Source organism: Orcinus orca, chromosome X (genome assembly GCF_937001465.1).
Source record: "Orcinus orca chromosome X, mOrcOrc1.1, whole genome shotgun sequence".
Lineage (NCBI taxonomy): Eukaryota > Metazoa > Chordata > Mammalia > Artiodactyla > Delphinidae > Orcinus > Orcinus orca.
Window position 1 is genome coordinate 46,769,482 of NC_064580.1, and position 17,781 is coordinate 46,787,262.

General features: G+C 48.3%; 1 long non-coding RNA gene across 7 annotated transcripts in view; it reads left to right on the forward strand.

The window, feature by feature from the left end:
- The window catches only part of LOC125963005 (uncharacterized), a 406,444-nt gene that overhangs the window by 10,350 nt on the left and 378,313 nt on the right, over positions 1-17,781 (forward strand). For 5 of the 7 annotated variants that reach the window (XR_007474760.1, XR_007474762.1, XR_007474757.1 and 2 more), the window contains one exon: positions 963-6,859. This is a non-coding gene — a long non-coding RNA (uncharacterized LOC125963005). Of the gene's footprint in view, positions 1-962; positions 6,860-7,102; positions 8,070-17,781 lie in introns of those variants that run through there. The other 2 variants (XR_007474761.1, XR_007474758.1) reach the window with 2 other exon arrangements.

Here is a 17,781-nt window from a genome sequence, read left to right on the forward strand (position 1 = left end):
ATGGACTTTGCACTATCACTTCAGCCTCTCAGGGACTCAAGAACTGAATGTATGGGGCATGGGTGTGTGTGTGTGTGTGTGTGTGTGTGTGTGTGTGTGTGTGTGTGTGTGTGTGTGTGTGTGTGTGTGTGTGTGTGTGTGTGTGTGTGTGTGTGTGTGTGTGTGTGTGTGTGTGTGTGTGTGTGTGTGTGTGTATTAGCATAATGAGTATTTAACTCTCCTTATGGGGATATTGTGAAGCCTAAATACAATGCTGGGGTTTCATCAGGGGCTCGTATGGAAAAGTTTAGTGCCTATTCTCTAGGAAATTAGAAGTCTAATGACCTCTTCGTATGATTTGTATAATGATGGGAAAGTAAGTGATCACTGGACGATTGTAGTAGAACATGAGTATATACATTTTAAAAAACATTCCAGAGGGAAATTTAAAGGCCCAAGGACCTCATCATATAGCCCTTTTTTGGGGGGGGGGCATTATTTTTATGAAGCCTAATTCTCCTGTATCAAATTCTGAATATCTGAATCTTATGAAGATACAAAAGTATTAATACTCAAACTTTCATCAGTAGGACTTTATTTCTTGTGTAGTTTTCACATTGCCGGTTTTATGGTGTTTCTTATTTCTTCCACTAATATTCACGTTTTTTTAACCAAAGGGTGATGGTGTGAATATTTTCTGAGTTACATCCTGAGGAGATGGTAAACAGTGTTTTTGGATGGAGAGTCTGAGGAGGGGGGCAAAGGGGAGAGAGAGTGGAGCGGGAGTGGTTGAGGAGAAAGCAACGGGGGCAGGGAGAGAGATATGGGTACAAGCAGAAACCGAAGTGAAGAGACACAAGAATAAAAGCTCACCCTTCTGGACTGTGTTTAACTCTCTATATGTATAAGTGTAATAAGGTCTCTGAGTACTCACAGCAACATTATGAGGTAAGCATTTTTAATGTTATCATCCCTTTTTGCAGATGAGGAAGCTTGAGACACGTAGAGGTTAACGGGTGAAGGAACTTGCCCAAAGTCACCTGGCCGGCAAGAAGTGAGTCAGATTGCTACGCAGGCCTGAAAGAAACAGAGAGGTGTGGTATCTGACCCCCAAATCTGGAATACACTGCAGTGTCCAGTGTCCTCTGGATCAAAAGGCAAGTGAACATGTCCATCGGCATGAATCAGATTACCATGGATCTGTGTATGGATTGAGCATGATGTCTCCTAAGTGCATGAAAGACCACGGGGTGTCGTGTCAATATGCACACGTCACAGAGAACAGTTCCTGGTCCATATCAAGCTCTATACATGTCTTTGCTTCTACCGACATCAGTATCAGCATCCTCATCCTCATCATTATGGGAAGTAGCATAACCATACTATAATGATAAACAGAACAACAGACACAAAAGTATGAAGACATTACCTCCCCCCATCTCCTAATCTTTAAAAATGCAGAGAAAAAACCTGGAAGGCAGTAGACTACATATTAAGTGTTTTTCTCTTGAGTGTGAAATTCTAGATAATGCCCAAATAACCTTTTTTTTTTTTTTGGCGGTACACGGGCCTCTCACTGTTGTGGCCTCTCCCGTTGCGGAGCACAGGCTCCGGAGGCGCAGGCTCAGTGGCCATGGCTTATGGGCCTAGCCGCTCCACGGCATGTGGGATCTTCCCGGACCGGGGCACGAACCCGTGTCCCCTGCATCGGCAGGCGGACTCTCAACCACTGCACCACCAGGGAAGCCCCCAAATAACCTTTTAATGTGCTGTATCTTCATTGTTACGTAGCCAGTTTTTCTATTATAATTTAAAACTAGTTTTTCTGAAGACCTGTTCTCTTAGGTATCTTGACGTTTCAGGATGAAAAAAAATTGTTTTGGTATCCTTGCCAAGTGAAAACCCAGTCAGCACACTTAAGTGAGGAGTATGATCTTTGGTACAGTGGGGGGTGTGGGGTGTGGGGTGTGGGGGGAGCAGAGAGGTCCCGATGGAAGGTTAGCTAAGTCTGCAAGCGTTGTGAAAAAGGCCACGGACGATATAAGCCCAAACCAAACAACAACTCACAGGTCCCTAGGAAGAGACTGGTGTTCTATCCACATAAGTGTCTGTATTAGGACTTCTTAGACCTTTGCTCTTTTGGCTCCCGTGGCACAGTGGGGCAGCGTGTGGCGCTTGTAACGCAGTCCTGCTTTGACCCAGGCTGTGGATGAGAGTTGCAGCCTCCCCTGCAGCACCGCCCCTTTTGTGGGCCAACTGGAGCACTTTTCTTGGTGCCTGGGAGCCTCCAGATTCAGAAGGGAAGGGAGACAGAAAATGCGTAGCTCAGTAGGTAGATCCGACCCTCCCAGATAGAGCCATGCACAGCAAGTGAGATGCAGGTGCAGCTTGGTGCAGTAACCCGTTGGGAATTAGCAGAGTCGGATTGGGTGACTCAAGGAAGAAATGTGGACGTGAATGCAAAGGGGAGGAACCACATTAAGAGGGGTAAACAGCTATAATTCCCATTTCTGTAACAGGGTAGGGTACTCCATTATTGTTGGGAGAAGGCTCCCTGGTCTGAGCTCTGGGAGGGCGTCACGGCACTTTAGTGATGAGCGTTCTGAGGAACCGCCATCAACCCTAACCAGGGGGCGCTGAGTGTCTGAAGGCAGGAAGTCTCAGTCTTTACCCCTAACAGACACAGACAGCTTCTTAGCCCTGCTGAGAGTGGTGCTGTGGCACCTGAGGGAAGCTCAAAGTTGCCCTCTAGCAAAACTACCAGTGCTCCTTATGTCCTAATCCAGGTCAGGGTGGCTGCCCAGACACTGTGCACTGATCCGGATAAGTCTGATGGTGTGTGTGTGTGTGTGTGTGTGTGTGTGTGTGTGACAAACAGTGACTTTATTCATTGAATCGTTCACCAAGCTCCAACTGTGGTCAAGGCACTGTGCTGGATGTCTGGGGATACATAAAAAAACAAACAAAAAAATGGTCAGCTGGGTATCTGCTCAGTCAGCTGACTGACAAGGACAAGGAGGGATCATAGATACTGAATGACAAGCCTGTGCCAGGCCTTAGAAGGAGTGAGAGGCAGGACGTGGGGGAAGAGCAGAGAGAGTCGAGGTGGAGCAAGCAAGGAACTAGGAGGACCGCGTGAGGGGCAGCTCCGAGTGAGACTGATGGCCTCACCTGGACTTGACATGCCCTTCCTAACTGAGCTCAGGTCCCTGACTCCATGGCCACCTGTGCTCTGGGCACAGCATCACAGACTCCACTAGCAGCCTGCGTTCATTCAACAGTCCATCGATTGGACACGTAGTTGCGGGGCCTACACTGGGCACCAGCCACTTGGTACTTGGGAAACATTCAGTGAACTGACCGGTGCTTTAAGGATCTTGACCCAAGTTCCACTGTGAGGCCAGAACTGTGGCTGATGGGGCAACAGAGTGACCCACACGTGTGTAATGAACGTTGCAGCCTCCTTGGTTAGGAGTTTCCGGAATTAGGGATCGTATGAAAGATGCAATGCTCCTCCCCCCACCAAAGGGAAGAGAATCTGACTCGAGATATGCCCTGTTTACTCCATTCTCCTGTGTCATTTTTAACGCAGAAATAACTGGTCCAAGAAGAGCTACCCTTTATTGACCAAGTACATTTGAGTCGAGGTCCTTCATTCACTGAGGAAACAAGTTCGAAGCACCGACCAGACACTAGGTCTCCGCTACTGGGGCCAGTTTGGGGATGCAGGGATGATGGGGGCTGCAACCTGCAAGCAGATGACTGCCCCCTGTTGTGTGAGAAAACCCATGGCAGGATTTAAATCATAGAACCCTAGGAACACAGAAGAGAGCCTCTGACCCCCTGCCATAGTGTGCGGGGTCGGGGGTGTGTGGTGTGTGGGTGTTTGGTCAGGACACACTTCTCAGGGGTGGGGAGGTTCTTCAGGTGGCACTTCGATCATCCACAGTTTACAGACACAAGCTGAAGAGCAGAGACATGAACATGGGTGGAGCCAGATTTCCATTCTCAGTCTGTTGGCTCCAGACCACCATGGCAGCTGGGTCAGCTCCAGAGCTGTCATGCAGCCACTACAAACACTTCCTCTGCCTCTGCTTGCCTCTCAGTTCCTTCCATCTGATAAATAGAGTGAGACTGGTGGAGATATAACTGGGGGAGGGTTGATTGCAAAGCCTCTCTGATATGGCAGAGTGCCCCCCACACACACAGGGGAGGCTGAAGTCCTGCCCGGCCGTTGGCTCTGAGGCAATCCTTTTGCGCCGGTGGACTCCAGTTTCTTGGCTGCAAGGCAGCTCCTGCGAAGGCAAACACAGAGAGCGTCTTAGAACCTTTCAGGGTGGCTTTGCCCTACTGGGTTCCTGCATTTCACAGGTGGACATGGTATTGGGACAATGATGACTTTCCTGTCACGGAACAACATCTGCATCTCGGCACCTGAATCACAAGCCAAGTGGGTTGTCGTGACCGCAAAGAAGACGGGCTTTGCAGTCGGGCAGAACTAGGGCTTGACTGCCAGATCCAGCCTTTACTGCATCAGCGACCTAACCTCTTTGAGCTTGTTTCCTCGTCTATGGAAGGCGGGGGTTGATACTTCTCTGGATCTATGGGGAATAAAACCGCATATGCCCGGCTCCCATTAGCTCAGTAACTAGGCTCCGGGTGAACCATTTTACACTGCGCCCTGTGTTAGGGACACATCAGTGTGGAGGCAAGCATGCCGGGGGCCTCTGGGCATCTACTCCATCCTCTGGCTGGGGTGGGGGTTGGGGTAGTGGCGGTGGAACTGGTGCCATTTCCATCTTTTTAATTGTCTTTACATATCAAAGGCACACACTTCATTTCATACTTAGGTGTGCTCTGCTCAGAGGAGTTGTACTGAATGAAGTCAGTCCTCACAGTTGAGTCTGTAGCAGGCAGAACCAGCAGTGGGGACACCTAAGGAGTTGCAGGAAGGTGCTGTCAGATTCCCTAAGAGGGTCCCCATACTGAGTGCGCAGCTGATCCTTGCCTCCCTGATGATCACAGGGGACTAGTAAATCACAGCCTTGCATGGGGAGGACCCGTTAATATACTTTCTCCTGTCCTAACAGAAACTCAGACTATAAACTATAGTGAAAATCTCATCAAAACAAAGTCCATGGGTAGGGCAGTTCAAAGCCTGTTCAATTTACTGGGTCACAGATACCATAAAGTGACAGATTTTTTTTCCCATTGTTCAGCTTATCCCTCCTCACTGTGAAGCAGGTGGTCACCCTGGATCCCTCTATGCTTCCAAAACTGTGGCCAAATTCCAAAGGTCATATTCAAAGGCAACAGTGGGCCCGTATAACATAAGGCGAGAGAGCTTTTCTGTCTGTATCCTGTTCTTAGCAAGGAAGCCTTTCCCAGAAAAACTCAGCCATCAGATTGCATTTCAAATCAGCTCACTGTGAACCACAGTAAAATGTGTGTCCGTGTGGGGAATTCATAATGAAATCTCCATCACCTTCCATTCGGTAAAAATATCAAATCTGGTAACTGTGACTTTTCATCCAGGTACTCCTCAGGAAAAATGGAAATTGCTCTACCCAGCCTGACAGCTGAACCTAAGAAGGAATCAGACAGATGAGGAGGGAGGAAGGGCATGTAAGATGGAGGGAACAGCACGTGTGAGGTTGTGAAATCTGTGGGTGGTGGGGGCCGGGAGCGGGGCGGGCAGGGGGGGCGAGGGAGGACGAGTGTGAGCACACCAGCCATCTGATGAACAGAAAGAGGTCTGGGTGCGCTGGAATATCAAGTGGGGCTTGGAGCGGAAGGAGGGGGTCTGGTGACGATCAGACGTTTGGGGGCAGGCAAGGCCTGTGCTTAGTCCAGGAGGCTGGACATTATCCTAAGAGCAGCGGGCAGCCCCTGCAGAGTTTTGAGCAGGGCTGTCATGCCCAGGTTAGGACTTAAGAAAGCTTCCTCAGGCAGTAGGATAGACAATGCGTTGGAAAACATCAGGATTGCTGGTGGTGGTCAAGGAGAGAGATGAGGGTGACGTGGAACTCACTGTGCCGATGGAGAGAAGTGTCAGGATCTTGCTTAGAAAGACTTAGGAGGCAGAAAGGTGGGGCTTGATGACTGAGAGGGTGGTGAGAGAGAGGCAGCAGGCAAGGATGGCCTTAAGGATCTCTGGCCTAAGCAGCTGGGGAGAAGGCTGCCTTGCCCTGAGTTAGGCAACAGTAGAGGAGGTGCAGCTATGTGGGGAGGGGTTGTGGATGGGTTCAGTTTGGACTTGTTGAGTATTCCTTGCCTTTGGGGCTCAAACACGTATTACCTGAATGACTTGGGGTAGCTGACCTAACCTCTCTGTGCCCAAGATGCCTCAACTGTGATAGCAGGCTCAATGTAAAATAATCCTAGTTGATGAGGTGGGAAAGCAGAGACTACAGAGAAGCTAGGGGAGCTGCTCAGAGTCACACAGGCCGTCAGAGGAGGAGTGACCCACAAACGTAGGCATACTCGATTCAGAGCCCACACTCTTTATTTTTTTAATTAAATCCGACATACCATATTACATTAGTTTCAGGCGCACAACAAAGTGATTCCACACTTTTAAACATTAGGAAATGAATAACACGATAAGTTTGGTTACCATCTGTCACCATACAGGCTTATTACAATATTATTGACTATATTCCGTGTATGTACATTTCATCCCCGTGACTTATTTATTTTATAACTGGAAGTATGTACCTCCTAATCCCTTCACCTATTTTACACAACTCCCCACCCGCTCCCCCTCTGGCAACCACCAGTTTGTTCTCTGTGTCTCTAACTCTGTTTCTGTTTTGTTCCCTGTGCTCACTTGTTTTGTTTTTGAGGTTCCACATACAAATAAAACCGTGTGGTATTTGTATTTCTCTGTCTGCCTTATTTCAGTTAGCATAACACCCTCTAGGTCCATCCATGTTGTCGAAAATGGCAAGATTTCATTCTTTTTTATTGCTGAGTAATATTCCGTTGTGTATATGTATACCACTTCTTTTTTATCGATCCATCTATCAATGGGCACTTCCATATCTTGGCTAGGGTGAATAATGCTGCAGTGAACAGAGGGGTACATACAGCTTTTGTGATTAGTGTTTTTTGTTTTCTTCAGATAAATACCAAGAAGTGGAATTGGGGCTTCCCTGGTGGCGCAGTGGTTGAGAGTCCGCCTGCCGATGCAGGGGACACGGGTTCGTGCCCCGGTCCGGCAAGATCCCACATGCCGCGGAGCGGCTCGGCCCATGAGCCATGGCCGCTGAGCCTGCGCGTCCGGAGCCTGTGCTCCACAACGGGAGAGGCCACAACAGTGAGAGGCCCGCGTACCGAAAAAAAAAAAAAAAAAAAAGTGGAATTGCTGGATCATATGGTAGTTCTAGCTTTAGGTTTTTTAGGAAACCCTCACTGTTTCCATAGTGGTTGCACCAATTTACATTCCCACCAACAGTGCATGAGGGTTTCCTTTTCTCCACATCCTCGCCCACATTGCTTACTTGTTATTGTCTTTTTGATAATAGCCACTTGACAGGTATGAGGAAGCACCTCACTGTGGTCTTGATTTTGCAATCCCTGATGATTAGTGATGTTGAGCATCTTTTCATATGCCTGTTGGCCATCTGTATTATCTTCTTTGGAAAAATGTCTATTCAGTGTTTTGCCCCACTTTTTAATCGGGCTGTTGGTTTGTTTCTTGTTTTGTTTTGATAATGAGTTCTGTGAGCCCTTTAGATGTTTTGGCTATCTACCTCTTTTCGGATATATCACTTGCTAATATCTTCTCCCATTCAGCAGGTTGCCTTTTTGTTTTGTTGCCGGTTTCCCCTGCTGTGGAAAAGCTTTTTAGTTTGATGTACTCCCGTTTGTCCATTTTTGCTTTTGCTGCCCTTGCCTGAGGAGACATATCCCAAAAATTATTGCTAAGACCAGTGTCAAAGAGCATACTTGGCTATGTTTTCTTCTAGGAGTTTTATGGTTTAAGGTCTTACAATTTAGGCTTTAATCCATTTTTTGTTTATTTTTGTATGTTGTGTAAGAAAGTGGTCCAGTTTTCCCAGAACCATTTATTGAAGAGGCAGCCTTTTCCCTAATGTATATTCTTGGCTCCTTTGTCATAGGGGTTTATTTCTGTCAGAGCCCACACTCTTAAGCATCCCCAACTGTTCTCTCCGTAAAGGCTGGGGAGAAGTGGGAAGAGCTGGTGACTTCAGTGTCCGTTCACAGCTGGTGGCACCAAGTCTGGGTAAGATACATCATTGATCCTGCCCACAATGCACTGGGGCGGGGATAACCATCCCCACCTGGCACGAGTTCACCAGGGTGGTGATGTCATGGGCTCACTCCAGCAGCCAACCCAGGTCAATCCTGCCAACCACAATCAACCATTTAGCCAATCATGAAGGTCTTCACTGTATCCGTTACATCCCCCCACTCCACGCCAGGCTGGCTGTTGAGACGGGGAGGTGAGGAGGAATTGCAGAGCCAGTCCCTGCCCTTGGGAGTTGAGTCATTAATCAGACAGAGATCTGACACCCATAGATGTGGTAGCAAGTGCATCATTGATCCCCTGTGAGGCTGGGTTGCTAGGAGACGAGAGGAGTGACAAGGATCAGGGTGGGATGAAGTGGACATGGCGGCAGGGGTGGGGGGAGCGGAGCAGGGTATGCTGGGTACTTGCCGAGGCCAGTCCCAAGTGCAGAATTACCCACAGCCTGCATGAGGGCGCCTGGAGGATGGATGGGCGGGTGTAAATGAGGGAATCAGCAGCGCCACCCCATCCCCACCTCAAAGTCTGTATCCCCAACCTGTGTATTGGGTGTAGGTGGTCTGGGGGTCCCATCTGAGACAGCATACTCTCCCAAGTTACAGAGTAGGAGCCAGAATCCTGTGATGTCCAGACATGTCCAGCATGTCAAATTCTAGGCCAGAGACCGAGCCACAGGCACCAAGAGGCCAGAAAATATTGGATGGGAGTTGGCTTAAAACGCAATGGCCGGTGCTTTGCGATGACCTAGAGGGGTGGGATAGGGAGGGTGGGAGGGAGGCTTCAAGAGGGAGGGGATATGGGGACACATGTATGCATATGGCTGATTCACTTTGGTGTACAACAGAAACTAACACAGTATAGTGAAGCAATTATACTCCAATAAAGATCTATTTTAAAAAAGAAAAAACAAACCGCAATGGCCAAATAACAAATTGGAATGTACCTATAGCAAGTAAAGATATCGAATCATTCATTTAAAATCCTTCCCACAAAGGGAAGCCCTGGGCCTCCTGGTTTCACTGGTGAATTCTATCAAATGTTTAAAGAAGAAATAATATCCATCCTTCACAGACTCTTCCTGAATAGACAGGAGGGAGGAGGGAGCATTTCCTAACTCATCCTGTGAGAACAGTATTACCCCACTACCAAAGCCAGACTTGACGTCACAAGAAAGCTATAGACCAGTATCTATCATGAATAGTGATACATACATCCTCAACAAAATATTAGCAAACCAAATCCAGCAACATTTGCAAAGGGCTATCTATGCAGGATTTATCCCAGGATTGCAATATTGGTTTAACATTCAACTTCAGTTAAGGCAAGCACCATGTTAATATAATGAGGGACAGAAACCACCTGTCACCTTGGTAGACAAAGAAAAAGCATTTGACACAATTCAAGACCCATTCATGATAAAAAAAAAAAAACGGTCAACCAACTCGGGATACAGGGGATCGTCCTCACTGTGCTGAAGGACATCCCCGAGAAACATCCAGCTCTCGTCCTGTCATATTTACTAGTGTTAGAATGAATGCTTTCCTCTTGAGATCCAGGCCAAGGCAAGGATGTCTGCTTCAGCCACTTCTATCCCACATTGACTGAAGGTTCTAGCCTGTGCAGCGTGCAAAACATGAACTTCTGCTTTCTGCTACAGCATGGGTGAGCCTCCAAAGCATTATGCTTAAGTGAAAGAACTCAGACACAATAGGCCCCTTCCTGCAGGAGTCAGTTTATATGAAATGCTCAGAAAGGGCAAACCTACAGAGAGAGAAATTAGATTAGAGGATGCCTGGGCCTGGAGGTGCTATTGGGGATTGACGGCTGATGGGTACACGGAATCTCTTTGTGGTTCTGGCAATGTGCCACAACTGGATTATGGTGAGGGTTGCACAACTGCGTAAATTTACTAAAAGTCACTGCATTGGGTGCGTTAAATGGGTGTGATTTGTGGTGTGTATATTATACCTCAATAAAGCAGTTTAGGAAATGTAATGCAGATGTCCAAGTAAGTCATGCGGGAAAAGATATGCCATTGCTTTTGTCACAATGAGGAATCCCCCCCCCCCATGTTCTGGGTCCGGCCTCCTCCATATGTGCTAGATGCTCCCTCCAGAAACAGTCACTGTGCGCGTCAGGACAGAATTGCTAGTGAGCACACATGTCTAGCGTGCCTCTGTGTGTTCATGCACAGGCGCCCTTTGTGTGACCACAAGTCAGTGGCTCTGGGCAGGCTCCCATAATCCATCCTGCGTCTGAAATTCTACTTAGCTGTTTTTCCATTCTTCTCCAATCTCATGGACCCAGCTTGCATTTCTCTGGTAACGGATCTCAGCCCTTAGCTCCAACTTCTGGTCACAGGAATACCTGTAGCCTGGGCATGAGGCCCCCTGCCTGAGCTCAGCAACCCAGGGGGGATGCTCAGCAGAGTGGTAACCAAGACAACGGAACCCCATCCAGCCTCCTCCTGCCCCCAGGACTGAGGTCCGTTCCCTCCCCTCCACCTGCCTGAGTGTCAGATAAGGAAGGGGACTTGGGGGCATGACACACAACCGAGTCATTGAAATTGTTCTAAATATGGCTGTGAAATAAATATGTCAAAAATAGCTCTCAGGGGACGTCCGTGGTGGTCCGGTGGTTAAGAATCCGCCTTCCAGTGCAGGGGACGTGGGTTCGATCCCTGGTCGGGGAACTAAGATCCCACATGCCGCAGGACAACTAAGCCGGCGCGCCACAACAAAGAGCCCGCACGCCGCAACAAAAGATCCCGTGTGCGGCAACGAAGATCCCACGTGCCGCAACTAAGACCCGACGCAGCCAAATAAATAAATAAACAAACATTAAAAGAAAACAGATCTCAGAAGACACATTATAAAATTTTTTTAAAATTTCATTAGTAACAAACATGGTTCTGAAGCTCAAGATTCTATTTAAAACCAGGACAGGTGAAGCATCATGCAATTATGCTTCTCAACCTAAGCTGTGCATCAGATCTCCCCTGGAGAGGCTTTAAAAGCAGGACATCCCCCAGAGAGTCTTAAGTAGTAGGTCTGGAATGTGGCCCCAGCATGAGCATTATCTGAAAACTTCTCTTATGAAAGCCGAGATTGCAGCTGTGGAAACAGAACCATCCTTACAGGAGGAAATCATTTTAGATTTGAAATTTGAGACTCCTCTCTACAAGGAAAGCGGGTTTTCACCATGACCCACTATGCTTCGCAGATATCTTAGGCTGAGGAAAGGGACAACGTGTCCAACGCTTGTTGTAAAACTGACCTCGTACTTGCTCTGCTCCATGTTCCTGAATCCAAAACTTTACAGTTAAAATCCTGCTTTTGCTAATGAAGCTTAGTACTTTTTAGTTCTTGTCAGGATCCCTTGTGCTTAGTTACTTGAAAACATTTCTGAAACATTGTGGAGCTAACTTCATGTGACAGATGAGAATAGTTCTTTGAAAATTAAAGGTGACTGAGAATTGTAGCCGTTGATGCAGAAGGATCAGCTGTCGGCTTATCTGCTGAGTGTGCTGAGTTGCATTTTTAAACTTTTTAGTATAATTTATGTTATCAAATTAACTCCCGTGCTCAGGTAAAGACCAAATAGGACCAGGATGTTTATTGTGAAAAGCACAACTGAGCAATCCCTTGTTTCATGCACACCCATGAACACCCACCTGCACAAACGTTCTCTTTCAGGGATCTCTTCTGGATATTTATCTGCACATTCCCAAATGATGGGCTTACACTGCTATGTCCTGACTCATCGTCTTGCTAAAGACAAGGGTTTCAATCTATTAGGCGTGTTACAGTGCCCAGGTTCTCCTCGGAGATCCAAAACAGGGCGTAGGCCTGTGCTCAGGACCCGCTCAGAGTGTGTCTGCCAAGAACGAGGCCTCACAGAGGAAACGATCCACATCTGTGGCAACATGAAGATCACGGGTTAGCCTTTTCCAAAGCAGGTCCAGGGGAGTCATGGCGCGGTGGAGATCACACCCAGCAGCATCCCCGGGATTTTGGTTTAAGGAATTGGGTAGATGGCAGTGCCCATCCATGAGATGGGGAACATTGGTTTGGGGCCAGCAGCAGATTTGCAGGGCTTGTGGGAGGTCTGAGTGCAGATGTCCCATAGGTCTCGGCCTGTGCGGACTCTGGGGCCCAGCTGAGATTTCTTAGGTAGACTTGGTGATGGGCAAAGCCATCAGCGTACAGGGGGATACAGATGAAAACAAGTCAGATGGGTAAAAGCTCTGGGGGGTGATGTGGTCACCCAAAGATCATGTGTAGAATGGAAGAGCATGGGGCAGAGGTTGGAAACCAGAGGAAAAGAAAACCAAGATTTAGGAGGGGATCAAAGTAAATGGACAGACAGTGAGACTTAGAAGTAATGGACCGAGAGGTAGGAGGAAAGCCAGGATGAGCTGCTGTCACAGACTCTGACACAGGAAAGCGTTTTTAAAAATGGAATGTCTCTGTGGCCAGTACAGCACCGGGTACTACGGTTTGGCACATGGAGCTCTTGGGAGATGTTAGCAAGGGGATGCCCCGTGGATGGGGCACATGGAGGAGGAATCGAGAGGTAACCAGATAAGGATGCTCCTGGAGCCTACACTTCCGAGAAGCTTGGCTGGAAAGGAATCAAAGATGCAGGGTAGTAGAAGCAGAGGGCTGTGTGCTTGCAAGGTATGTAATTTTCTGTTCCCCAAACCAAAAAGACCAGGATGCAGGTTCCAAAAATTCCTAAGAATCATCAGGACTGTTGAATAGATGACAGAGTCGAGAATTGGGATGATCCTCACAGGTGACTCTTCAAGTCGAGGAGTGGGGAGTGGTGGGCTCAAAGCAGCAGTGGAGTTGCAGGAAGACTTCCATCCTCCCCCTCCAGGCCCCACTCTTGCCTCTGCGACCCATGGTCACAAGAGGAGCTGGTGGGGAGGGGTTGCTGAGATCACAGACTCATTCATGCTCCTCAGACTCCACGGGCACTTTGGTGTATTTATTCTCCCTGGCTGATCTGATCTTCATCACGAGTGTCCACCCTCCAAACTGGTTAGTAAGGGGAGAAAAAAAACCCACTGACTGAATTTACTTCTAATCTGGAAAGTGTGGTTGGATGCAATAAAGTGAATGGTCCACATATACAAATGCTCAGTCTGTTTTGGTGAAAATGCTCAGTCTCACATTTCCACCCCACCTCTCTTCTTTCCAAGATGGGGAAAGGGTATGTTTGTCGTACATCTGGCAGTAATGTGGGAAGGGTATCTACGACAGGACACACCTGTGTTGCTCACAGTGGCCTGGGTGGTCCCTGAGGGAAGGACAGCTCTCCTCTCCCGGGTCCAGCTGGCGATGCTGACCTGCACCGCCCATGGGTGGGGCTGGTGAAACTTGCATTTTTGTCTCTCTCTTCTTGGTGGGGAACCGGTGCTCCCTGGCTGACTCAGCCTCAGCTCACTCTGCTGGCATCTGCAGACCCCTCTGAATCTGGGTCTCATCCTCCATCCCACCCCTGGGCAGGGCTGTCCCCTCCACAACCTCAGCTGCAAGGTCACCTAGCCCGTTGCCTGCTTAGGCTTCCTCTGTCTGGATTCACTCACTTTCTACCTTCTTCCTTCAGGGGATGCAGATCCCTCCCTTGGATCTCACCTGCACCACAGCAGGAACCAAGATCAGCTCCAGAAAATTAAATTCCTTAACTCCAGCCACCCCTCTGCCCAAAGGTACTGTTGGGTCATTGTACAGAGTGTGCCCCTGTGAGTTCCAAGTGTGAATGGGGTGAAATCCTCCTGTCCTTGGTGCTCCTCTTCATTTCTTGACACACCTCCCTTGTCTGAACTGTCTTACCTCTGCCTGCCACTGCCTCTGTGGGCTGTTCCCCCCTGTGACTGGGACACTCTTTTCTTTGGCTTGTCTTTCATTTGACCCAAGACTTCCCGTACAATCTCCAGGTCAAAAGAGGCATACTGTAGAATGTGTACCTTGTCGAGTACAATTAGGAGAATATGTTGTCACATAAGCCCTCCCCCCCTCCCCCGGCAAGTATAAAAAGAGTGATAAAGAAGACAAGGGTCAAATATGCCAAAGGTGCCTGAGATGTTGTCTAGGATGAGCACTGAAGAGTGTCTGTGGGATCAGGAAGTATGGATATTAATGGTGGCCTTGACAAGGCCAATTACAGTGGAGTGATTGGAACAGAAGCTCCATTGAAGGCGGTTGAGGAGAGAATATCTCAGCAGAATTTGAAGCAGTTTTGCTTTGAAGGGCAACCAGTAATGTGCCAGTAGCTGCAGAATGGGGTGGTGGCAGAGGGTGGGTTTCCCCCTTTGCTGTGGAATGCCCCGATGTAGAGGGAGCAGGTGCTGGTTCAGGAGAGAGGGGTGGTAATTGCAGGCGCAAAGTCCCTGAGAAGGTGCAAGGCATGGGATCCTGGGCAGAGGTGAGGGGCTGTGTGCAGTCAAGGAGCACGTGTGCCGAGGGGCAGCAGAGTGACAGGGCAGAAACAGGCAGTTTGGAAAGTTTGAGAAATCCCACGGGATTGCTTCAGTCTTCTCCACGAATTATTGGGGGTGGGGGCGGGGGGGGGGGGGAGACTGGTGGTCATTAGCATGGAGGAGGGTTGCCAGTGTGTAATGTAGTATTGTAGGTGAGAGTGAAAATGAAAAGCAATTCTCCCCTGGTCATGGATTTAAGATAAAACAATTCCGTAAAGTTTCAGAGTTTCGTCCTCAGTGCTGAGGTGCTCAGATACAAGGCAGGGGGTGAGTAGGGAGGAGGGTGCAAGGAGCACAGGAGGTGTGTTTGTGGGGGACAGTTTCCAGCCCTGAGTCCGCGGAGTAAGGAGGGGCCTGGCGGATGGTGTGGAAGGATGTGTGGTCGGTGAGCTGGCGGTTTCCAGGAGGTTGGGGCTATCAATGCAGGGGCACTAGAGCGAGGGAGCTGGAGGACAGGACGCCGTGTTGGGGGTGATGAGAGGGAGGAATGCTATACACCATGAGGGCCGCGGTCTTCCTGATGCCCAGGGCGTCACCGTGGGCAGGGGGATGCTCGGGTGGGGAGAAGAACATCGCTGAGGTCGGAGAGGCTCCGGGGTGACCGGCTGAGCCTCGCGGGCACTGAGGTCGCCGGGACGGATCGGAAGAGTGAGGGCTGAGAGGAGCACAGTTCAGTGTGCCACGGGACGAGGGCGTTCACAGGCCGGGGGTGGGCGGGAGGAGAATGACCAGGGGACTGGTACCAGTCCCGCACGTGGTGGGGGGGCGGGTGCTGAGGCAGTGGGCGACAGGACCCGGACAATGCCCGAGATAGACCATCTAGCGGACCGGGACGAGGAGCCTGGCACGAAACTCACTGGGCTCCCGCGCGCAGGCCCACAACCCGCCAATCGGATCACAGCCCCGCCCTCCTGGCGCCGGATCTTCCCGGGCGCCCTGACTTCCTGCCGCCGTTGCTACGGTTGCGGGGGCGGGACTAGAGGGGAGGCTGCACTACCAAGGATGGTTCCGCCGGCAATCGGAACGGTTCCCTTCCTTTCTGTGGTCCTTACTGGCGTCAGCCTTAGTTTCGGCACCCACGTTCTCTACTGGTCGGCGCGGAAAACCAGCAGAAAGCATGCATTTTCTTCCGTGCTTATGGCGTTCGGTTTCTCTGGTCTGCAGGTGGCAGTGTTGCGCCGTGCACCCGCTCGGCCCGTTTCTCCCCCGCCCTTCGCGCTTGAAAAAACTCCGCGGAGCTATTTTTTTTAACTGCAAGAAGTGGCGGATTTTTTCTGCGCCTGCGCCGGTTGGCTGGTTGACGCTAGATCTGTTCCTTTCTTGGAGCCCTTTGTGAAAAGTTTCTGAGCAAAGACAGTTACAATTACAATAAAACAGTATAAGCTACAGTCCCCTCAGCCACGGATGTCCATTAACAGTATTTTGTGATCAATTTTCCCAGAGGCTTTTCTTCAAAATGTGCATTTTAAACATACCAAACTTCATTTTTGCATCGAACCTTAATTTCCCTTTTAAAGGCAGTTGTAGATTTTTAAAAATCATTTTCATATTTTTAGTCCTTTTACTGAAAACTAATGAAAACACAGTCTTAAATGTTGATGTTTTTGCAAATCATTGGTTTTAAGTACATTCACATTGTCGTGCAATCATTACTACCATCCGTCTCCAGAACCCTTTTCATCTGCAAAACTGAAATTCTGTACCAGTTGAAGAATAACTTCACAGTCCCCCCAGCCCCTGGCACCATCATTCTTTCTGTCTCTATGAATTTGACTACTCTTGGTACCTCATATAAGTGGAATCATACAGTATTTGTCCTTTTGTGACTGCGTTATTTCACTTAGCATGTGTCTTCAACGTCCATCCATGTTATAGCATGTGTTAGAATTTCCTTCCTGTGTAGGGCTGAATAATATTCCATAGTGTGAATATGCCACATTTTGTTTATCCATTCATCCATCAATGGACACTTTGGTTGTTTCCACATTTTAGCTATTGTGAATAGTGCTGCTATGAACATGGGGATACAAATATCTGTTTGAATCCCTGCTTTCAATTCTTTTGGATGTATACCCAGATGTGGAATTGCTGGATCATATGGTAATTCAATGTTTAATTTTTTTGAGACATCACTGTACTCCCAACATATTTTTTACAAAATCTCCTGCTTGTGACTGTGGTTCTCTCAAGGTTTCATAGAAATGATCTGGAGTAATCGGACCATCTTTAATATTTGATACCTGGATGAGAGCAAACTGTTTGGCATACTGGTCAGCCAAGGAATTTTCTTTTGTCTCATGGGTTTGTTCCCTAGTCTAAACTTTGAATATATAGATAAGACTACATAAAAATAAAATCTGTGCATCTGAAAACCTCAAATATAATTAAAAGGCAAAAAACAGAAAAAGTATTTTCAATATGTATGACAGAATGGGGGGTCAATTTCTACACATACAACTATTAAAGTCAATAAGCTAATTATTTTTAAAACATTAATAAATTCTGGTGAGGATATGAAAACTAAAAATTCTCATAGAATGTCGATGGCAAAACAAATGGGTATTATGTTTTGGCAATGTGCACCAAGAGTGTTAAAATGTTCATGCCATGCCACAACTATTGAAGCTCATGCGCCTAGAGCCCGTGCTCCGCAACAAGAGAAGCCACCACAATGAGAAGCCTGCACACTGCAAGGAAGAGTAGCCCCCGCTCGCCGCAACTAGAGAAAGCCCACGGGCAGCAACGAAGACCCAACGCAGCCCAAAATAAATACATAAAATAATAAAATAAAGTTTTAAAAAAATGTTCATGTCTTTCAATCTACTCCTGGAAATCTATTATAAACAGAGATGGTAAAAATATGTATGTACAAAAATATTATTTTCATTTTTCTGGAGGGATAATCTTTTTTTTTTATTTTTATTTTTTAGCGGAATGCGGGCCTCTCACTGTGTGGCCTCTCCCGTTGCGGAGCACAGGCTACTCCGGACGCGCAGGCTCAGCGGCCATGGCTCACGGGCCGAGCCGCTCCGCGGCATGTGGG